Source organism: Nerophis lumbriciformis, linkage group LG06, assembly GCF_033978685.3.
Source record: "Nerophis lumbriciformis linkage group LG06, RoL_Nlum_v2.1, whole genome shotgun sequence".
Classification (NCBI taxonomy): domain Eukaryota; kingdom Metazoa; phylum Chordata; class Actinopteri; order Syngnathiformes; family Syngnathidae; genus Nerophis; species Nerophis lumbriciformis.
In genome coordinates, this window is record NC_084553.2 from 26745395 (window position 1) to 26770214 (window position 24820).

The window sequence follows — 24820 nt, forward strand, 5'->3', positions numbered from 1 at the left end:
TACAATGATGTCGCTTGTTGATGCAGTACAGCCTGAGGTGTTCGAAGGTCACGGGCTTAGCCGCTTACGTGCAGTGATTTCTCCAGATTCTTAGATGGTGAAATCCCTAAATTCCTTGCAACAGCAAACTGTTCAACAATTTGCTCACGCATTTGTTGACAAAGTGGTGACCCTCGCCCCATCCTTGTTTGTGAATGACTGAGCATTTCATGGAATCTACTTTTATACCCAATCATGGCACCCACCTGTTCCCAATTTGCCTGTTCACCTGTGGGATGTTCCAAATAAGTGTTTGATGAGAATTCCTCAACTTTATCAGTATTTATTGCCACCTTTCCCAACTTCTTTGTCACATGTTGCTGGCATCAAATTCTAAAGTTAATGATTATTTGCAAAAAAAAAATGTTTATCAGTTTGAACATCAAATATGTTGTCTTTGTAGCATATTCAACTGAATATGGGTTGAAAATGATTTGCAAATCATTGTATTCCGTTTATATTTACATCTAACACAATTTCCCAACTCATATGGTCCAGTCATCAACATGTTAAAGAGGGCTAAAATAAAGACTTGCGAGTTATTTATTTAAGAAATTTCTAGATTGCACAGCAAAAGAAATTAAGCTTGAAATAAGTGTTTTTAGCGTGTGCATTATTATCATTGGTCATGTTCCTCTTCATTATTGTAAACACTTTAAAATACATTAACCAAAAGCATATGAAATAAGAGAAAACTTTTGGCCCACTTGGGTTCTTTAAAGCAGTGTTTTTGAACCACTGTGCCGCGGCCACTAGTGTGCCATGAGATACAATCTGGTGTGCCGTGGGAGATGATCTAATTTCACCTATTTGGGGTAAAAATATTTTTTGCAAACCAGTAATTATAGTCTGCAAATGATGTGTTGTTGTTGAGTGTCGGTGCTGTCTGGAGCTCGGCAGAGTAACCGTGTAATACTCTTCCATATCAGTAGGTGGCAGCAGGTAGCTAATTGCTTTGCAGATGCTGGAAACAGCGGGAGGCAGCATACAGGTAAAAAAGTATCTAATGCTTAAACTAAAAATAAACAAAAGGTGAGTGCCCCTAAGAAAAGGCATTGAAGCTTAAGGATGGCTATGCAGAACAAAACTAAAACTGAACTGGCTACAAAGTAAACAAAAACAGAATGCTGGACGACAGCAAAGACTTACTGTGGAGCAAAGATGGCGTCCACAATGTACATCCGAACATGACATGACAATCAACAAAGTCCCTACAAAGAAGGATGAAAACAACTGAAATATTCTTGATTGCTAAAACAAAGTACCGGATTTTCCGCACTATAAGGCGCACCGGTTTATAAGGTGCACCTTCAATTAATGGCCTATTTTAAAACTTTGTTCATTAATAAGGCACACTGCATTATAAGGCGCACCGCATTATAAGGCACATAGAATAGACGCTACAGTAGAGGCTGGGGTTACGTTATGCATCCCGTAGTTGCGAGACCTGTTGTGGCTCAATATTGGTCCATACATAAGGCGCACCGAATTATAAGTCATGGTGTGATGTGACAAGTCGTGACAGTACACCTACTTTGAGACAAGAGCTATTGTGATGCATGCTTGGTTATGGTTTGAATTCATATCCAACAATTGCAACAACGACTTTTTACTGTCAACTGAGTTTTGTTTTTTAATGATTTCTGCTGGTGGTGTGCCTCTGGATTTTTTCAACGCAAAAAATGTGCCTTGGCTCAAAAAAGGTTGAAAAAACACTGCTTTAAAGTAACAATAAGGTATAATAAAATGTGTATTGTAAGAGACTGCTACATGAAAACAGTGCACATAACATTGTATGGTAATACAAAGACTATTTTTAGAGGTAAACAAATGCATATAAATGTCTGTGCTCTCAGTTTTAGAGCAGTAAATGGATTGTAAATGGATGTTCAGGTTGTCTTAGAAAACGTTTCACCTTTCATCCGACCAGGCTTCATCAATTCATGCTTAAGACTCGATGGGACAGCCCAGTCCAGCTACGATCAACTCAATGCCCTAAGAGTACAATGGTGTCTGTGATTAAACTGTTTAGATTTGAGAAAGCTTTGATCACTTTTTCAAATACTATTTTCTGCTTTAGTGCCAACCTGCTCATCAGCTGAACACAGATGTTATCCAGCAAAGTGTGCACATGAAGTGCACTAATACTGCCTCTGCAAGCCTCTGGCCATTGGCAAGTAGGCACAAATGTTTTGCATAAAGCAGGGGTGTCCAAATTGTGGCCATTCATTTTTTTCTTGTCGCAGCAAATTGCAGTAATAAAACAAAAAACAAAAAATAAATTAAATAAATACACAAAACGTTACCCTTAAAGAGAAAAGGCTAAAATGTTGATACCAATTACTAATAATAACACAATCATTTGTCTTTAAATGTTCAGTATTTTTAAACTCTTTTAAGCCTTTTTATACAATTTTGAAAATATGAAAACCTATTGTAGTGAACCCCACCGCCCTCAGCGGAACAAAATTTGGACACCCCCGGCAGAAAGGGGTCAATGCAGGTTTGATTACAATTACACTGGTCAAATGGCAGACAGGTCTTGGAAAAGGCTGAAATATACTACTTCCTAAATTAAAGGCCTACTGAAATGCGATTTTCTTATTTAAACGGGGATAGCAGGTCCATTCTATGTGTCATATTTGATCATTTCGCGATATTGCCATATTTTTGCTGAAAGGATTTAGTAGAGAACATCGACGATAAAGTTTGCAACTTTTGGTCGCTGATAAAAAAGCCTTGCCTCTACCGGAAGTAGCAGACGAGTAGCGTGACGTCACAGGTTGTGGAGCTCCTCACATCTGCACATTGTTTACAATCATGGCCACCAGCAGCGAGAGCGATTCGGACCGAGAAAGCGACAATTTCCCCATTAATTTGAGCGAGGATGAAAGATTCGTGGATGAGGAAAGTGAGAGTGAAGGACTAGAGGGCGGTGGGAGCAATTCAGATAGGGAAGATGCTGTGAGAGGCGGCTGGGACCTGATTTCAGCTGGGAATGACTAAAACAGTAAATAAACACAAGACATATATATACTCTATTAACCACAACACAACCAGGCTTATATTTAATATGCCACAAACTAATCCTGCATAACAAACCCCTCCCCCCTCCCATTCCATATAACCTGCCAATACAACTCAAACACCTGCACAACACACTCAATCCCACAGCCCAAAGTACTGTTCACCTCCTCAAAGTTCATACAGCACATATATTTCCCCAAAGTCCCCAAAGTTACGTACGTGACATGCACATAGCGGCACGCACGTACGGGCAAGCGATCAAATGTTTGGAAGCCGCAGCTGCATGCGTACTCACGGTACCGTGTCTGCGCATCCAACTCAAAGTCCTCCTGGTAAGAGTCTCTGTTGTCCCAGTTCTCCACAGGCCAATGGTAAAGCTTGACTGTCATCTCCCGGGAATGTAAACAATGAAACACCGGCTGTGTTTGTGTTGCTGCAGTCGGCCGTAATACACCGCTTCCCACCTACAGCTTTCTTCTTTGCTGTCTCCATTGTTCATTGAACAAATTGCAAAAGATTCACCAACACAGATGTCCAGAATACTGTGGAATTTTGCGATGAAAACAGACGACTTAATAGCTGGCCACCATGCTGTCCCAAAATGTCCTCTACAATCCGTGACGTCACGCGCTGACGTCATCATACCGAGACGTTTTCAGCAGGATATTTCACGCGAAATTTAAAATTGCACTTTTAGTAAGCTAACCCGGCTGTATTGGCATGTGTTGCAATGTTAAGATTTCATCATTGATGTATAAACTATCAGACTGCGTGGTCGGTAGTAGTGGGTTTCAGTAGGCCTTTAAATAAATCCAAAAGTTAAAACTCTACTGTATGCATACATTTATCTCTACTCTCAGTAAGATGTCTCTCTTGATTAATGTGTCCCCCTTCAAGAAAGTCATTTTTGCATCAACTGGCTAACTAACCAACCATTAAATGGTGATCAATAACACAATACCTCTGAAATGTTCGCTTCGCCTTCACACTTGGCAGACATACTGTAATAAGGACAAACGGTAAGTAATGAAAGATGACCGAAATTTCACGAAATGTTATCTTATTTTCATGTCCCATAATATCAATTAGTTTAGAATAATCGGTAGATAAACTATCTATACCTGCATAGACAGTGTGGATACAAGGCATAAAAAAATACTATTTTGATCACTTTGAGGGACTGTTTGCAAGATTTACAGATATCTAGAGGGCACTAACTTTCCAAAGTATTTTAAGAGTTATGATGGCGGAATATAACATGAATGCATATTAGCTTTGGGTGTTGTTAGCTGATGATAGCAATTTGGATAGTGTGAGCTGTTAGGGAATGTTTATTCTTGCATAACTACATGATCGCAAATTGTTTGAGGCTTCTCTTGGACTGCTTTTGTATGTGTGCACACGCTCCCTGCGTGTACGTGTTACCGCCGTACACATCAATCGCTTTTTTTGTGCCGGTAACATTTTTTATCACATATAAACTTAGTAATTGTAAAAAATATACAGTTTTAAAACAAATGTGTTCTGTTAAACCACTAACAGATGGTGGTGGTCTTTTTATATTTTTTACTTTGAAAAATGTAACTGTGAGGAAGTTGCAAATAGCCCCGTTAACTATTTATTCGTGAGAATTGTTTATTTATGCATTTAATAATTATTTACTTACTCATTTGTCTATTTATTAATTAAATAATGATTTATTTATTCACAGTTGTGTTACAGATTGAGTACAAAAAAATGATAATGCGTACAATTACAATATAATGCATCACATATTTCAAGTTTGTCATTACAAATGTTTTTGTATTTTATGTCCGAAAAGGGGTAAGAAAAAGCCAAGCTTATTTAAGCCTACCCCTTTTCATTTCTTACCAATTTCTAATATCGCAATAGCAATATCGAAATAAATTAACACCATAACCATAACTAGGAATAACCGCCTTAGACACCGTAGCATGTGTTTCCTCATGCTCTTTCAGCATTTTATCAAGGATCTCGAGGAAAACATCAGCAGAAGAGGATGCAATAAAGAATATTAGCGGCTTATCTTCTTTAACTTTTGTTTTTGAGAACCAGGTCTGCTCTTCTTTCGATGTTTTTTCGCAGGATCTGAGTTATTCTAACTTTAAGGCTGCTCCTGTTTTTTTTGATCGCATTTGGCTTGAGTCTTTTAATTATTTTTCATCCAAACTCAGACCAAAACCTTTATTCTTCAAAGTCAAAATCTATAAAAAAGAAGGCTGTAAATTACACTGCTCTCGCTTGGTTGTTAGCCAATTTTCTTCTTTAGTTGTATTGCTACAACATGTAACTTGCAAATTCTTTCAAAATCTGCATGAACATAACTCTCGTCTTGGGATGAAGATGCTCCACATATACTCACATACACACCGTTATTCATACATACATAGGTACCTACCCTCCCACATACATACACGAATACAGTACATATTTACATACTCAAAGTTTGTACATCCACACGCACTTTCACTGTACAAACATACATATACACATACTGTACATATACATTCACTGTACAAACATACATATACACATATTGTACATATACATTCACTGTACAAACATACATATATACATACTGTACATATACATTCACTGTACAAACATACATATACACATACTGTACATATACAAGTACATATACATACATACACTCATGCATATAATCACGTTTCATCAAACATAAATTAACGTTGTTACCCTAGAGTAAACTGGGTAACACATGGCACACTGACAAAGCTTAACATATTGTTACTATAACAATCTACAAGGTTGATATAGCTGGCTTCTCTTTCTTCCCCTCCATTTTTCTGCTTTCTTTTGTATCTCTAGTTATCACTATGTATATGTATTGTTGCATTTGAACAACTGTATTGTTGATAACAGAGGTAAATTATTGACATTGTTCATTATCAATAGTGCTATTTATATTGGTATTTGTATTGCTCCATTTGTAGTGTAATAATGCTCATTGTCATTTCTGTATTATTATTTATTTCACTAACTGCTTCTTTGCTTTCACTTTTACGATCATATTTGTACATATCATATTTGCTGATGTTGCTCTATTGTTGTTGTTGTTGTTATTGTTGTGTTTGCTGTATCCCACACTTCTTTTTTGTAAAGTAAATTTGTACATGGGCATCTACATCAACTATACCATTTGCCTGAGTAGCTGGACAGGACCAAAAAAAAAAGAAAAAAAAGAAGATGCTACCAAAACACATTCTGTACTACACGATTTGAGTAGGTGATGTTAGCAAGCTAATGCAGGCCTGCCTTAAAAATGTGAGTTCCCAAATGTGCTGAAACCTGTTAAAATCACTACTGTGTCTATTTTGGAGGGACTTTTACCTGTAACCATAATTTTTAGGTCTAGAACTATGAAATAAATGCCAAATATGTGATGGAGCATGCTGACATTGTATACATGTTTGAAATAAACAGAAACAGAAACAGAAACAAAACGTTGCCAGCATTAGAGGAGCTCTGTAAGTCGTTTGAAGTCAAAGATAGCTTTGAAAGCCTTTCATGTTTATTATTTTTGGCTTGCAGGAAAGCGACTGCAGTTATTCATTTGCACCATTGCTGTCAACATATTTCTGTGTTTATAATTACATCACATCCGTCAGTAATGAAGACAATCTTTATGTGTGTGGAGTGAAAATAAGAAGTATGGCTATGCTATCGCTCACAACAAATCATAATGAAGCACGGTTCATTAAAGCAGGAATAGCTGCCGTCCAACAGTCATCAATCTTTTGCAAATGATAAACTACTGACACTGTGATGGAGAGCAACGGGCTGTGGTATTGAACCAAGCAACAGGCCCTTGTACTCATGTGGTAAATCCAATAACACCTTAAGATCAGTGACAAATAACAAAACATTGGCCAAACTGGCTCAGTGCTCTCACTATATATCTATAACACAGCAGCTTCATGTTTTTGTAGAGAACAGGGACTAACATTTATTGATGACTGGCCCTTTTTCTGGGGCAAACCAGGCTTGCTGAGGAGGGACAGCATTCACCCTAACCCGGAAGGCGCCATCATTCTTCCTAGGAACATAGATTACTAGCTGAGTCACACTTGACTAACTACACTAGAGCAAGCTCGGACACAGGCAATTACAGTGTCTGTTAGTCCGGGTGAGGAGTCAGTTAAGAGAACTAACCAATGGCAGGCTGGAAAATTCTTGCACATAAAGCATTTCCCTTAGAATAATACATAACTCTTCTGTTTTTTCTGTAGTGACTGTGCTAGAGACAAACATGCATTCTACTGAGGTGGCAAATTATGACGCGTTCAATCTATCGCAGCACAAAGCAAACAATATGAAGATCCCCATCAAATCAATTCCTAGATGTGATCAAAATTATTTAAGGCGCACGACACAAAATAAACTTATTAGTTAATGAGGTTATTAAACAATGTTAACGTCATTGGTCTCAGCAAAACCTGGCTAAAACCAGATTAATTTTTTTTGCTTAACGAGGTATCTCCTCCTAACTATAGGAATGCACATATTGCCCGTCCCCTTAAAAGGGGTGGAGGGGTCGCACTAATATACAACGAAAACCTTAACCTTACCCCTAACCTAAGTAATAAATATAAATCATTTGAGGAGCTTACTATGAGGTCTGTCACACCGCTACTACTCTATCTGGCTGTTATCTACCACCCCCCTGGGCCCTATTCGGCTTTAATCACTGAATTTTCAGAGTTTGTCGCTGATCTAGTGACGCACACAGATGATATAATTATAATGAGGGATTTTAATATCCATATGAATACCCCATCAGACCCTCTGTGCGTGGCGCTCCAGACGATAATTGATAGCTGTGGTCTTACACAAATAATAAATGAATCCACACATCGAAACGGTAATACGATAGATCTAGTGCTTGTCCGGGGTGTCACCACCTCCAAAGTTATGATACTCCCGTACACTAAAGTAATGTCCGATCATTACCTTATAAAGTTTGAAGTTCTGACTCATTGTCAACAAGCTACTAATAACCAATGCTTTAGCAGCCGCAACATTAATGCTGTCACAACTACGACTCTTGCTGGCCTACTGCCTTCGGTAATGGTGCCATTCCCAAATGATGTGGGCTCCAGCACCCCCCGCAACCCCTAAAGGGACAAGTGGTAGTAAATGGATGAATGGACAATGTCCGATAGAGTTCTAAAAACGTTATGACAGACCACCTCAAAAAAAACAGAATGGAATTTTACAGTTTTTTACTGAATGGGAGAACCAAAATGTACATTAAAATAAAAAAAAGTTGGATTTACAATATTAACTATCAACAATAAAACACTGAGTATTAACAACATATGAACACTCCTCTTGTACTTCTCAGACCACCTCCTCGATAGACATCTTTTACAACAAAAATGTAAAAAAACAGCAAAAATATGAATGCAAAGTGTAATAAACACCTACAATATGATATATTGTACCTTTATGCAGAACTTTGTTGTAAAAATCTACTTCCGCATCTGTTTCTGACACACGTGTTTCAGACTGGCTGTACTGAAAAACCCGGCCACTCTGCTTTGTTCCTTGTCTGAACTGCTGTGACGTAGATTACCGTAATAACTCGTATATCACTCAAAAGCGCAGATTTCAACCACTGAAATACTTACTATAGTTCAAGACTTACAGTATTTTAAAAACAGCACTGCAAATCATAATGGCGGCTACAGTTTTGATGTTAAAAGTCTAAAAAAATTATGTAGATCGTCCGGCGGGCCGGATTGAAAATCTTAATGGGCCGCATGTGGCACGCGGGCCTTATTTTGCCCAGGTCTGGCTTAGCGTCTAACAATCTATGTGAACCCTTTCAGTCCGGTTTCAGGGCAAATCACTCTATGGAGACAGCCCTCGCAAAAATGACTAATGATTTATTGCTAACTATGGATGCTGATGCGTCATCCATGTTGCTGCTTCGTGATCTTAACACTGCTTTCGATACCGTCGATCATAACATTTTATTAGAACTTATCAAAACACGTATTGGTATGTCAGACTTAGCCTGTATGTTAAGGTAATGTGCGGAGTTCCACAGGGTTCGGTTCTTGGCCCTGCACTCAGGGGCGCCACTAGGGATTTTGGGCCCCATGAAAAGAATCTTTACAGGGCCCCCAACACAGTGTCATTATTGTTTCTGTATTATAATTTCATCATCATTAGGGGCCTCTCTGGGCCCCCCTCCATCATGGGCCCCTAGAATCCGTCTGCTTTACCCCCTCTTTTCGGCGCCCCTGCCTGCACTCTCCAGTATTTACATGCTGCCGCTAGGCGACATCATACACAAATACTGTGTTAGCTTTCACTGTTATGCTGATGACACGCAACTCTACATGCCCCTAAAGCTGACCAACACACCAGATTGTAGTCACCTGGAGGCGTGTCTTAATGAAATTAAATAATGGATGTCCAGCAACTATTTGCATCTTAATGCTAAGAAAACAGAAATGCTGATTATCGGTCCTGCTAGACACCGACACTTATTTAATAATACCACCTTAACATTTGACAACCAAACAATTACACAAAGCGACTCGGTAAATAATCTGGGTATTATCTTCGACCCAACTCTCATTTGAGTCACACATTAAGAGTATTACTAAGACCGCCTTCTTTCATCTCCGTAGTATTGCTAAAATTCGTCCCATTTTGTCCACCAGCGACGCTGAGATTCTTTTTCATGAGTTCGTTACGTCTCGTCTCGATTACTGTAACGTATTATTTTCGGGTCTCACTATGTCATTAAAAGATTACAGTTGGTACAAAATGCAGCTGTGAGACTTTTGACAAGAACAAGAAAGTTTGATAATATTACGCCTATACTGGCTCACCTGCACTGGCTTGCTGTGCAGATTAGAGAGGACTTTAAGGTTTTACTACTTACGTATAAAATACTACACAGTCTAGCTCCAGCCTATCTTGCCGATTGTATTGTACCATATGTCCCAGCCAGAAATCTGCGTTCTAAGAACTCCGGCTTATTAGTGATTCCCAGAGCACATAAAAAGTCTGTGGGCTTTAGAGCGTTTTCTGGAATGCCCTAGCAGTAACAGTTGCTACCTCAGTAGAAGCATTTAAGTCCTATCTTAAAACTCATTTGTATACTCTAGCCTTTAAATAGACCCCCTTTTTAGACCAGTTGATCTGCCGTCTCTTTTCTATTCTACTCTGCCCCCCTCTCCTGCATGGACAGGTTATCAGGTGACCACAGTTGAGGCGCTGGCTGTTTAAAGGACGTTGGGGACGTCTCTGCGCTGCTGACTTGTCTCCATTTAAGAGGATTCCCTGCTGGCCCCACTATGGACTGGACTCTCACATTCATACTTGCCAACCCTCCCGAATTTTCCGGGAGACTCCTGAATTTCAGTGCCTCTCCCGAAAATCTCCCGGGACAACCATTCTCCCGAAAATCTCCCGATTTCCGGCCGGACAACTATATTGGTGGCGTGCCTTAAAGGCACTGCCTTTAGCGTCATCTCTCACCTGAAAAGGAGACTATTATATATGTCTCCGTTATCCATAGGTTTATCTATAACCCATAAAGTAGGCAGGCATGCAGCTATTTCTCAGTGTGTGTTTATTCCAGCCGGCACGTTAATACTGTAGCGGCTGGCTAGGGGGTGTTAGCCAATGACTTTGGCTGGGGGGCGGGACTTCCGGGAGAGATAGGGAAGTTATGTTGTCAATAGGAAGTGGGTGTTCGAGTTTTGCCGGTAAAAGGGATAGACACACATTGGAGATGTTGTGTGGTTGAACTACATCTTGTGCAATAAAGACAAGACAAACAAAGAAGTCGTATGAGCCTACATTCCTGGGATTATTACAATACACTGACACACAACATCCGGATTCCCATCATTCCGTTCTCATTTGCGGAAGTTTTCAACAAATCCGTGAAGGATATGTTCCCGGATTCAGAGATCGCTCGTCAGTACTCAAATGGCAGAACAAAAGCTACTCAAATAGTGAAAGGTAAGTGTTATTTTTTTTTTAAAGTAAGCAGCAAGTACAGTACAGTTAGTAGAACTGTGTTTTCATTACTGTTTACTGTACTATACAGTATATATATATGAAATACTTTAATTTCAGTGAATTCTAGCTATAAATATACTCCTCCCCCTTAACCCCGCCCCCGACCCCGCCCACCCCCTCAATCTCCCGAATTCGGAGGTGTCAAGGTTGGTAAGTATGCTCACATTATTAACCGTGTCCGCTCAACATCCACTGCAGCGGTCGCCCACGGGTGGGGGGATGATTGGGTGTCCCCAGATCTGCGGTCCCCTCCAAATTTTCTCATTGTTCCCATTGGGTTGAGTTTTTTATTGCCCTGATGTAGGATCTGAGCAGTGGATGTCATTGTGCAGCTCTTTGAGACACTTCTGATTAAGGGCTATATAAATAAACTTTGATTGATTGATTGATTGATTGATGTTCTGAGTAGGTGCAGATCCTGTTTATTTGAACTATTGATACCCAAGCAAATACTACAACGTTTCCCCTAGATTGCCAAGATACCTATGGCGGTGGGTGCTTGGTTAGGAGCATGGTGGGGCGTGGTCATCATGACATCATTGTATAATTTGCTATGATATGATTTTTTTTTTAAAGGCTAAAAAAATGTACACGTACATTTGAAAAACAAATCTGTGTTATTATTAATGTTGACATATATTGTTTGCTATATTTTTAAGTGTTGCTGCTTATTGTACAATGTACTTTGAGAATTTTTCGAGTGTGGAGAGACTTTTAATGTATTTTTCTTTATTAAAAGCGGTTAGCAACAAATCCAGCATCTTTTTCTGGTGTTATTATAGACTGTACTCGTGTTCAGAGACTAAACTTCTGTCCCTCAATGTCGGCGATGAAAGAGTCGAGCTGCAGCGAGCATGACCTCAAACTTACTTCGCACTGCAGCTCTAGCTGGACTTTCTCTCCTTAGAAGCCGCTGCTGTCCTCTTAATATCTGCAGAATTTGCAGATCTCTGTCCACGGGTATATCTGGGATATAGTAATGTTATGTCCGCATCGCAGACATGCTGACTACACTCAAGACCATCACGTGCGTCCTGCTTATGTCACATCATCCAGTTTCGGCAGCGCAATTTTCGGTGATCAAAGTCGGTTTTTGGCGGCTGAATTTCCGATGCATCACTAGTCAATAGTGCACAAATAATAGGCTATATACAAAAGTATATCCAGTCATACTGTAACGACCTGCTGGTGGTAATGTTTTATGTTCGTGTGGTTTTGATTTGATGTTTATTTTTCCCGTTATCGCAAACACACCGTCCTAACCTGAAAGCGGATTAGCAGAGAATGGGGACGTGTGTGCAAGGGACGTTAAACCTGTTGGAATCGGGCCGGTTGTTAGCACAAGATTGGCAATAAAAGTTAAAAATAGCAAGCGTCGGACTTCTGACTACCGTATTTTTCGGACTATAAGTCGCAGTTTTTTTCATAGTTTGGCCGGGGGTGCGACTTATACTCAGGAGCGACCTATGTGTGAAATTATTAACACTTTACCGTAAAACATCAAATAATATTATTTAGCTCATTCACGTAAGAGACTAGACGTATAAGATTTCATGGGATTTAGCGATTAGGAGTGACAGATTGTTTGGTAAACGTATAGCATGTTCTATATGTTATAGTTATTTGAATGACTCTTACCATAATATGTTACATAAAAATACCAGGCACGTTCTCAGTTGATTATTTATGCCTCATATGACGTACACTTATTCAGCCTGTTGTTCACTATTCTTTATTTATTTCAAATTGCCTTTCAAATGTCTATTCTTGGTATTGGGTTTTATCAAATACATTCCCCCAAAAAATGCGACTTATACTCCAGTGCGACTTATATATGTTTTTTTCCTTCTTTATTATGCATTTTCGGCAGGTGCGACTTATACTCCGGTGCGACTTATACTCCGAAACATACGGTACTTCTGGACACATTATATTAAATAAATTTGTTTTCACAAAAAAAAACTTATTTTCAAGCTGATTTTACCCTGGTGACTCACCACACTTAATTGCATTAAGGGAAAACCCTGTACTATTTTATTGCACATCATAAGAGCATAGTTTAGTCTATAGTTGATGTTTTTCTCCAGACCACAACCTAAAAGAGAATGAATTACCAGCCCCTCTTCTGGTTGCAGAAAGTAGTGCACACCTTTCTCCCTTAATTGCTTATAATCAACCAACCCATATAATATACAGAAGTCTCTAAAATGAATAATCATTGAGTATGTCATTATGCTCATCCTTGATTTCGACCTATACAAATAAGAAATCTTATTTTAATTAAACTTTGACTTGAGAAGATGACTTATTTACACAATAGACTGATGTGATTATGAACATAATGATTGGTTGCAGCGCTCATTTATCACTCTAACTCTGTTAACAAAGATTGACTCTTTGTGGACAAAAGCATGAAGAGACGCCCTTTAATTACAGTAGTCAATCAGTGGTTGAGCTCAGTCTGAATTTCATTAGGACCTTTTGGACATGCTTCTAAATCTGAAGGTACGGCGTGTGAAGGCCCAGTGCACAAAGCAAGGTCTATAAAAGTATGCTTTGCAGAATTCAGCGTGGAAGCACTCGCAAAGACTTAAACCCCATCAAACACGCTAAGACGGAGATGAAATGACGTGAGTGCGTTGTCATCATCAGCGACCAATGGGATGAGGCACCACACTGAATGGATACAGCTTTGATTTCACACTGTTGAAAATTCTACTCTTACATGGACACATTGGAATGAATAAATTGGTGGCTCGTGGAATCATATAAATGATCTGATAGGCTATAAGTTTCACACACACCAGACTTTTCAGGCCACAGCTTTGGACATTATCCAATTAAGGAGAAATGAGCTAGGTCTATTTGCACTCTCCCTTCCCTTTGATGGCGACATGTTCTCCTGCATGCTAATATCCATGGGAGGTAAGATGCTGTGACACTTGTGGTTGACTAATGTAAAGCAGCAGATGGATATAGGTGAGCTGTGGATGATGACCCCCTTTCGACAATGTTGGCTACATTTGCGGGTCAACAGGCTAATGACATTTTAGGGAGATATGATCTACAACAACGACAACATGAGCAGTAAACAAGGTGAAATGCCATCAGCAAAATGTCAAATCGTGACTTGGCTTCCTGGAGCGGCTGAAGGAGGCAGCTCCCTGGCTGCCAATTAAAAGATGCAAAATGCATGTTTTGGCTGTAATGTGCTTACGGGTAGGGTAGACCTCGCTGCATTTACTCTTTTTTTTCAAGCAACAGAGTAATACCTGTATGTATTCAACTCTCTGGCCATCAATGGGAGTGCGATCATTCGTAGCAGCTTATTAACATAGCAGAACACTGATCAACATTCTGCTCCAACAGACTGCAGGCACACTTTGGATTATTGACTTTGGTAAACAACCTTCTCTCAGGGCCACTGGTCACCATTTTGATCATATCTAAAAGCAGTTTTACTAATGTTACATGCAGATACTTTGAAAAGTGGTTTACCTACAGTGTGACTACCGTATTTTCCGCACTATAAGGCGCACCTAAAAACCACACATTTTCTCAAAAGCTGACAGTGCGCCTTATAACCCGGTGCGCTTTATATATGGATAAATATTAAGATTCATTTTCATAAAGTTTCGGTCTCGTAACTACGGTAAACAGCCGCCATCTTTTTTCCCGGTAGAACAGGAAGCGCTTCTTCTTCTACGCAAGCAACCGCCAAGGTAAGCACCCGCCCCCATAGAACAGGAAGCGCTTCTTCTTCTACTGTAAGCAACCACCCGCCGCGTAGAAGAAGAAAAAGCGCGCGGATATTACGTACGTTTCATTTCCTTTGTGTGTTTACATCTGTAAATACCACAAAATGGCTCCTACTAAACGACAGGGATCCGGTTCATGAAAAGACGCAATCTCTCCATCCGCACACGGATTACTATTTCACAGCAACTGATATTCCTGTGAACTGCACTGTGGATACAACGGGAGCACGTACGGTGAATATTCGCACCACAGGGAATGAGAAGTCATCCTTCACTGTGGTTCTAGCTTGCCATGCTAATGGCCAGAAACTTCCACCCATGGTGATATTCAAAAGGAAGACCTTGCCAAAAGAGACCTTTCCAGCCGGCGTCATCATAAAAGCTAACTCGAAGGGATGGATGAAGAAAAGATGAGCGAGTGGTTAAGGTAAGTTTAAGTTTACGCGAAGAGGCCGGGTGGCTTTTTTCACGCAGCTTCGTCCATGTTGATATACGACTCCGTGCGCGCCCACATCACGCTGGTTTTAATATATTATTAAAGTTTGACTGACCTATTTGACTGTTTTTTTGACATTCCTTTAGCGAAGTTAGATGCGGCTTACAACACGGGGCGGCTTATAGGTGGACAAAGTTTTGAAATATGCCGTTCATTGAAGGCGCGGCTTATAACCCAGGGCGCCTTATGGTGCGGAAAATACGGTAATTGTAACATGAAACGAGTAAGCCTTTTTATATACAGATCTGATTCATTTGAATGAATAAAAAAAGCATAACATTTTTCATAGCCAAAGGAGATACCTAAAGAGATTTAATTTGTGATTGTTTTCCACCTAAAAAAGACTAAAACAAATAAATAAACATCATGTTTAGTACAGTGGTTTATTGAGGTCCTCTGATCCGCTAGACCAGGACTCACCAACCCATCGATTGCGACTTTGGGACTTAACTGGTCAATCCCGAAAACAGGGCTGTCAAATTAATCGCATTGTTCATAGTTAACTCACGGTTAATCTCAAATAGATATAAAATTTCATAATTCATAAATATACCCTAGACCAGGGGGTCGGCAACCCACGGCTCTTTGATCACTCTGATGCAGCTCAGCTGCATACTTGCCGACCCCCCCGATTTTCCCGGGAGACTTCCGGATTTCAGTGCCTCTCGCAGAAAACTCCCGGGTTTAATATTATCCGATTTTCATCCTTACAATAATAATAAGGGCGTGTCATGATGGTACAGCATTTAGCACCCTCTACAATCTGTACAAACAGCGTGCCAGCCCAGCCTCTTGCTATATACATCTTCTGCTTGCACACGTAAGTGACAGCAAGGCATACTTGGTCAACAGCCACACAGGTTACACTGACGGTGGCCATATAAAACAACTTTAACACTCTTACTAATAATGGGCCACACTTTGAACCAAAACCAAACAAGAATGACAAACACATTTCGGGAGAACATCTGCACCTTAACACAACATAAACACAACAGAACAAATACCCAGAATCCCATGCAGCCCTAACTCTTCCGGGCTACATTATACACCCCTGCTACCACCAAACACCCCCCCGCCCCCACTCTGTGCGTCGGTTGAGGTGGACGGGGTTTGGTAGCGGGGGTGTATAATGTAGCCCGGAAGAGTTAGGGCTGCATGGGATTCTGGGTATTTGTTCTGTTGTGTTTATGTTGTGTTACGGTGCAGATGTTCTCCCGAAATGTGTTTGTCATTCTTGTTTGGTGTGGGTTCACAGTGTGCCGCATTATTAGTAAGAGTGTTAAAGTTTTTTATACCGCCACCGTCAGTGTAACCTGTGTGGTTGTTGACCAAGTATGCCTTGCTGTCACTTATGTGATCAAGCAGAAGCCCATACAATGTGTGGCTGGGCCGGCAAGCTGGTTGTAGTGGGCGTTAAACGCTGAACCATCACGGCACGTCCGAGAGAATAGTTGCTCTGAAATTCGTGGTTTGCCGGAAAAATCGGGAAGGTTGACAAGTATGACGCTGTCAAGCGCCATTCATATAAAACTTGCGGGCCGCACTAACGTTCAATTTTCATATAATATTAAGGTGTGAGCCACGTGTCTGAGACCCTTGGTTTATACACAGCACAAAGCAAAAAAAAAACTTTGTATGCAGTGTTATTTCATTTTAAATTTCAAAAGATTTTTGTGGCTCCCATTGTTTTCTTTAATTTGTGAAATTGGTCAAAATGGCTCTTTGACTGGTAAAGGTTGCCGACCCCTGCCCTAGACAGTTAATTTTCAAGTAAACACCGTTTTTTATTATTATTATTATTATGCTTCTTAAAACAACTCAACACAAAATAAAACAAAACAGGCTTTTATGAGAATAAAAAAATACCTGCAGTGTGTCGATATCTTGCCAGATTTAGATTTTTTTTAGAAATACAGAAATGTTATTCCTGCTGTAGGAGCACTTGCATTCAGAGGAGGAGCTACACCATGTTTAGATACCAGTTTCATACACTCATAACACAAGTTAAAGTTAAAGTTAAAGTACCAATGATTGTCACACACACACTAGGTGTGGCGAAATTATTCTCTGCATTTAACCCATCACCCAAAATGTGGATTGTTAGCATAATGCTTTGATTCAGTTCAGTTCAGTTCAGTTTCAGTTTATTTCGAACATGCATACGATACAATGTAATGCATCACACAATTCCTGTTGTTTCATTACAGCACGTCCGAAAAGGAGTAGGAAGAAGCAGAGCTTATTTAATCCTACCCCTTTTCATACCATATCAATTTCATCCAATATCCTTGTTCTCTGTAACAGAACAGTGAACAAATAAATGATAAATAAATAATATACCTTAGTAATATTAAATACATACATAATCTTTGTCTCAATAAAAAAAAATTAAAATAGGAAAACAAACTAGCCTCAACACGGAAGTGAAGCTCGACCGACCTCACTGAATGCACGTTTGGCAGCAGGCTGTTGCTCCAATGTCGTCTCAGCGATCGTGGATAAAAAAATGAGACAACCTTCCAATGGCTTTTGACCTTTTCATAATGTACCTTTTCTTTGTCCATTTCTTATCAGTATTTTTTCGGCTTGTGGCTCTTCAGTATATAGTGAAAGCAGCCACATTTTCCCACGCGACAGAATGGCCTGAGGGTCAAAAAGGAGTCACGACGCATGTGCGTTAATCTCACGTTAAAACAATTAGTACCGTTATAGTTAACCCGTTATTATCGCCTAACTTTGACAACCCTGGAAAAAATATACGTAATATGACATCAGGGCCGTCCGCTCCCAGAGAGTGACCAACGGACCTGCCAACAAACTTTTTCAGGCATTTCCAGTCATTTTTAGACACTGTAGCCCCACCCCTGAGCACGGCAACACACCACACCGCCTTTGTCTAGCAAATGTGCGTTTTGCCTTATGTGCACATCCAAACAAATAAAAATAATCAAGCTGCAGCAATGCATCAAGGCTGCAAAGCGTCCAACAATTTTCAGCATCTAACAGCTAACAATTTTCCTCCCATCCACCATCACTTAACTCTGATAGGAAACTAACAAGCCAAATAAAGTGGGTAAACATTGCTGCAAAGCACTGATTTGGTGTTGATTTATTGTGGATACAAAACAAATAGGCCTGTAGCTTTATTGCTAATGAGCTATGTTTTTGAAAAGCTATTGTTCACCTTATCTATTTTTTTACTTATACCCTAATTCTACTCGTGTCCCAATATAATAGATGCTATACATCACAACATCACATACAACATTCATACTTGCCAACCTTGAGACCTCCGATTTTGGGAGGTGGTGGTGGTTGGGGGTGGGGGGGGGGGGTATAATTACAGCTAGAATTCACCAAGTCAAGTATTTCATATATATATATATATATAAATACTGTACAGTGACGTGCGGTGAGGTTCATGGCTGGTGAGGCACTGACTTCATCATAGTCAGATTTACAAACATATGAACCCTAAAGAGTATCTTATTCACCATTTGATTGGCAGCAGTTAACGGGTTATGTTTAAAAGCTCATACCAGCATTCTTCCCTGCTTGGCACTCAGCATCAAGGGTTGGAATTGGAGGTTAAATCATCAACAATTATTCCCGGGCGCGGCGCCGCTGCTGCCCACTGCTCCCCTCACATCCCAGGGGGTGAGCAAGGGGATGGGTCAAATGCAGAGGACACATTTCACCACACCTAGTGTGTGTGTGACAATCATTGGTACTTTAACTTAACTTTAACTTTACACATACAAACTGTAGCACACAAAAAAGCACATTTAATAAAAAAAACGTAATTATGGTCTAACCTTTGCTTATAAGTGCGGGAACAGTGGTGTTCGTGTTGGAGGAGTTGTGACTGAATGAAATATGAAATCCGTGCTGCAGTCTGCAGGTGTACCTAATGTTGTGTCCCTGCAGTCGTTCACGGCTCCTCCGGCGCGAGCAATGTTGTTTTTGCACTTTTTGGCTTCTTGTTAAGTGACTTTTTTTGGGTGGATTCGGTCTTGCACGTGGAGGGTTTGAGTGTGGGCTTTGGTTGGTGTGGCGCTCCATTCGGGAGGTGCAGTCTGCGGCGGAGGTGCAATAACCGGCACCAGGAGGCGGGATTACGCGAGCCTCACACAGTGCGTCTTCGCAGCCGTTTTATGATTGCTCAGCACAAGAAATACGTTACACACATACAGTTGTTGACAAAATACACTGTACATTATATACCTCAGCTAACTAAACTATGGAAATGTATAATATAATTTATATAGCAATACGGTCTCACTGCACAGCAGGCCAGCAGTTAGCCGAGTCCACAATCCATGGTGAGGCACAATTGAGTGACGTGCCTCAACTGGCTGCTGATCACCGCACCGTCTCTTCTCAGTATTTGAACGGCAAATGTGAAAATTCAGCGATTTTTAATAAAATTAATCTAAAACTGGTGAAGTTAAATGGAAAATAACTTTATAGTATAATCACTGGATACATATAACAATTTAATTAATTTTTTTTCTTTTTACATTTTTTTTTTTTCCATGATGGCAGGTGAGGCCCCGCCTCACCCGCCTCCAGTGACCGCACGTCACTGATACTGTATATATATATATATATATATATATATATATATATATATATAAGAAATACTTGACTTTCAGTGAATTCTAGCAATAAATATATATTTATTTTATTATATATATATATATACGATTGTAGCTGAGATAGGCTCCAGCGCCCCCCGCGACCCCAAAGGGAATAAGCGGTAGAAAATGGATGGATGGATATATATATATATATATATATATATATATATATATATATATATATATATATATATATATACATATATATATATATATATATATATATATATATATATATATATATATATATATATACATATACATACATATATATATATATATATATATATATATATATATATATATGTCTTAATAAGGTTATCCAAAAAATAGTGCTCGATACCGTAGTAGAGCGCAATATATGTATGTGTGGGAAAAAAATCACAAGACTATTTCATCTCTACAGGCCTGTTTCATGAGGGGGGGTACCCTCAATCATCAGGAGATTTTAATGGGAGCATTCGCATACCATGGTTTATATAGGGCACAGAGTGGGTGGGTACAGGCTGGCGTAGGGGCGTGGTGATTGGCTCATGTGTTACCTAGGAGGTGTTTCCGTCTATGGCGGCATGCTGTCACAATTTCGCTGCGCTTGTTGAGGGATGACAGGTCTGGACGGTAAATAATAAACAGTTTCTCTTTCAAGCATAGGTTGCATCTTTTATTACCACTATTGTAAGGTGTGCTGGATGCAAGAATTTGCCATGTTATTGAATATTCAACATTATTGTCTTTGAGGTCCCAAATGTGTTTGCTGAGTTCTGTGGTATTTCGCAGGTTTTTGTTCCTGAAAGAAGCCTTGTGATTGTTCCATCTGGTTTTGAATTCTCCCTCGGTTAATCCTACATATGTGTCGGATGTGTTAATGTCCTTGCGTATTACCTTAGATTGGTAGACAACTGATGTTTGTAAGCACCCCCCGTTGAGAGGGCAATCAGGTTTCTTTCGGCAGTTACAGTCTTTGTTGGTTTTGGAGTCGCTCTGTCTGGGGGCCGACGGCTCATTTGCAATGGTTTTGTTGTGGTTTGAGATGATTTGTCGTATATTGTTCATGCAGCTGTAGCTCAATTTAATGTTGTTCTTGTTGAATACTTTTCTTAGGGTGTTGTCTTTGGGAAAGTGTTTGTCAATCAGATTGAGGAATTTGTGTCCAATGTTAGTTGAGACGTTTTTGCTGTATGGGGGGTTGTACCAGATGATGTCGTTTCGTTTTCTGTTCTTTTTTGGCTGGTTTCCTGGCGTGGGTTCATAGGTGAGGGTGAAATTGTATCCGCTTTCATCAAGGGCTTTTTGGTACGGGGGGGTTGCTTGGTCAAATTCAGCTTTGCTAGATGACAGCATCGATAGCCTTTTATTGATTCCGGTAGGTATTCTTTTCGTGGTGGTGGGTGGGTGGTTGCTGTCATGGTGCACGTATTGGAGTGTTGTGTTGGGTTTCGTGAATGGTTGGTAGCTGTTATTTCTCAGGTTGAAAGTGACGTCAAGGAAGTTGACGGTTTGCTTGTTGGCTTCAATCGTGATCCGTAGGCCGTTCTCATTGAAAATTTGGCATATACGCTTCTTGGTATTCTCGCTGCTCCTTGGCGAGGCGCGACACACTGCCAGTCCGTCATCACGGTAAATACCAAGGTTCAGATTGAGGCTAGCGAGCTGGGAGAGGAGGAAACTCCCAACGAGTTCACACGTTTCTGCTCCGTCAAAACGTCCCATAGTGACATCAAATTTATCTCCTTTGATATCGAGGAATTTTACCCTTCCATCACGCAAGACCTACTGACTCAAGCACTAGACTTCGCCTCAGACTACGACTCAATCACAGGCAACGAAAGAAACATCATCATCCACGCAAAAAACTCCATTCTCATCCACAACAGTACACCATGGCAAAAAAAGAACAATGCAACATTTGACGTCACTATGGGAAGTTTTGACGGAGCAGAAACGTGTGAACTCGTTGGGAGTTTCCTCCTCTCCCAGCTCGCTAGCCTCAATCTGAACCTTGGTATTTACCGTGATGACGGACTGGCAGTGTGTCGCGCCTCGCCAAGGAGCAGCGAGAATACCAAGAAGCGTATATGCCAAATTTTCAAAGAGAACGGCCTACGGATCACGATTGAAGCCAACAAGCAAACTGTCAACTTCCTTGACGTCACTTTCAACCTGAGAAATAACAGCTACCAACCATTCACGAAACCCAACACAACACTCCAATACGTGCACCATGACAGCAACCACCCACCCACCACCACGAAAAGAATACCTACCGGAATCAATAAAAGGCTATCGATGCTGTCATCTAGCAAAGCTGAATTTGACCAAGCAACCCCCCCATACCAAAAAGCCCTTGATGAAAGCGGATACAATTTCACCCTCACCTATGAACCCACGCCAGGAAACCAGCCAAAAAAGAACAGAAAACGAAACGACATCATCTGGTACAACCCCCTATACAGCAAAAACGTCTCAACTAACATTGGACACAAATTCCTCAATCTGATTGACAAACACTTTCCCAAAGACAACACCCTAAGAAAAGTATTCAACAAGAACAACATTAAATTGAGCTACAGCTGCATGAACAATATACGACAAATCATCTCAAACCACAACAAAACAATTGCAAATGAGCCGTCGGCCCCCAGACAGAGCGACTCCAAAACCAACAAAGACTGTAACTGCCGAAAGAAACCTGATTGCCCTCTCAACGGGGGGTGCTTACAAACATCAGTTGTCTACCAATCTAAGGTAATACGCAAGGACATTAACACATCCGACACATATGTAGGATTAACCGAGGGAGAATTCAAAACCAGATGGAACAATCACAAGGCTTCTTTCAGGAACAAAAACCTGCGAAATACCACAGAACTCAGCAAACACATTTGGGACCTCAAAGACAATAATGTTGAATATTCAATAACATGGCAAATTCTTGCATCCAGCACACCTTACAATAGTGGTAATAAAAGATGCAACCTATGCTTGAAAGAGAAACTGTTTATTATTTACCGTCCAGACCTGTCATCCCTCAACAAGCGCAGCGAAATTGTGACAGCATGCCGCCATAGACGGAAACACCTCCTAGGTAACACATGAGCCAATCACCACGCCCCTACGCCAGCCTGTACCCACCCACTCTGTGCCCTATATAAACCATGGTATGCGAATGCTCCCATTAAAATCTCCTGATGATTGAGGGTACCCCCCCTCATGAAACAGGCCTGTAGAGATGAAATAGTATTGTGATTTTTTTCCCACACATACATATATATATATATATATATATATATATATATATATATATATATATATACATATATAAACAAAATAAATACTTGAATTTCAGTGTTCATTTATTTACACATATACTTGTTGAGTTAAGGGTTGAATTGTCCATCCTTGTTCTATTCTCTGTCACTATTTTTCTAACCATGCTGAACACCCTCTCTGATGATGCATTGCTGTGTGGCACGCACAAAAGTGCTTTCATCAAATGTACTAGATGGCAATTGTCCTGTTTAAGAGTGTCACAACATTGCTGTTTACGGCAGACGGACTGCTTTACGGTAGACGAAAACGTGACTGCTGTTGTTGTGTGTTGTTACCGCGCTGGGAGGACGTTAATGAAACTGCCTAACAATAAACCCACATAAGAAACCAAGAACTCGCCCTCGATCATTCTACAGTTATAACGTGATTGGGCCGGCACGCCGTTTATATTGTGGGAAAGCGGACTCAGGTCCGCATGGACCTGAGTCCGCCTGAATTTCGGGAGATTTTTGGGAGATAATTTGTCCCGGGAGGTTTTCGGGAGAAACGCTGAATTTCGGGAGTCTCCCAGAAAATCCGGGAGGGTTGGCAAGTACAAACATTCTTTTTTTTTTTAACAAAGCTGTGCTATGTAAGTGGTGGTTATATACACGGGGCAGGTTCATCTAACTTGCGGCGGGTCAAGATGAGGTATTATGTCTATGAGGATGAAGGTCTTTTTCATTAATCAAGTCATGAAAACCCAGAACTTCAAAAGCAGTCATTTGAGATCCTCTTCTATCCAAATTTGAGCAAACAGGAAAGGTAAAGCACATTGTGGTTTCATAATTGCCTAGCAAGGAGTTGTTGAATGAGTTGAGAATCTGTTTGTGAGGTGACTCAGTGGAATCCATTGGATGAGGAAATCAACAAAGCACTAACTTCATTCAATTTAATAAAATATTAGGTAACACTTTAGTTTGGGGAACATATTCACTATTAGTTAGTTGCTTATTAAAGTAACAAATACTTAATTTAGAGTTATTTGGACACTAGGGGGACACATAAGGGTTAGGGTTAGGTTTACTAATAAGCAATAATTCTGAGGTTATTGAGGGAAGGGTTATAGGCTCTTAGTTAATGTCTTACTGGTTGTAAAATAAGGCCATGCAGAATAAGGCATAAATAAGTACTTAATAATGACTAATTAAGAGCCAATATGTAACTAATTTGCATGTTAATAAGCAACTAATTAATGGTGAATATGTGTTCCCCATACTAAAGTGTTACCAAATATTAAAATTGTATATTTTTGAAAGAGATACATAATATCATAAATACCCTAAAGGTGTATTCATATATTTATACAAATGACATTTGATGAAATTATGAGTGGGTTCTAAATTGTGAGTACCAGTGTATGTGAATGCAATTATTTATATGCATGCTGTAATAATATACTGAATATTAGGGGTGCAGAAAAAGTTTTATTCACATCTGAATTGAAAAAAAAAAAA

The 24820-nt window shown here is 40.0% G+C and overlaps 1 protein-coding gene across 1 annotated transcript in view; it reads right to left on the reverse strand.

Moving 5' to 3' along the window:
- galnt18b (UDP-N-acetyl-alpha-D-galactosamine:polypeptide N-acetylgalactosaminyltransferase 18b) overlaps positions 1-24820 on the reverse strand; it is a 247983-nt gene that overhangs the window by 85749 nt on the left and 137414 nt on the right. The window lies entirely within an intron of this gene.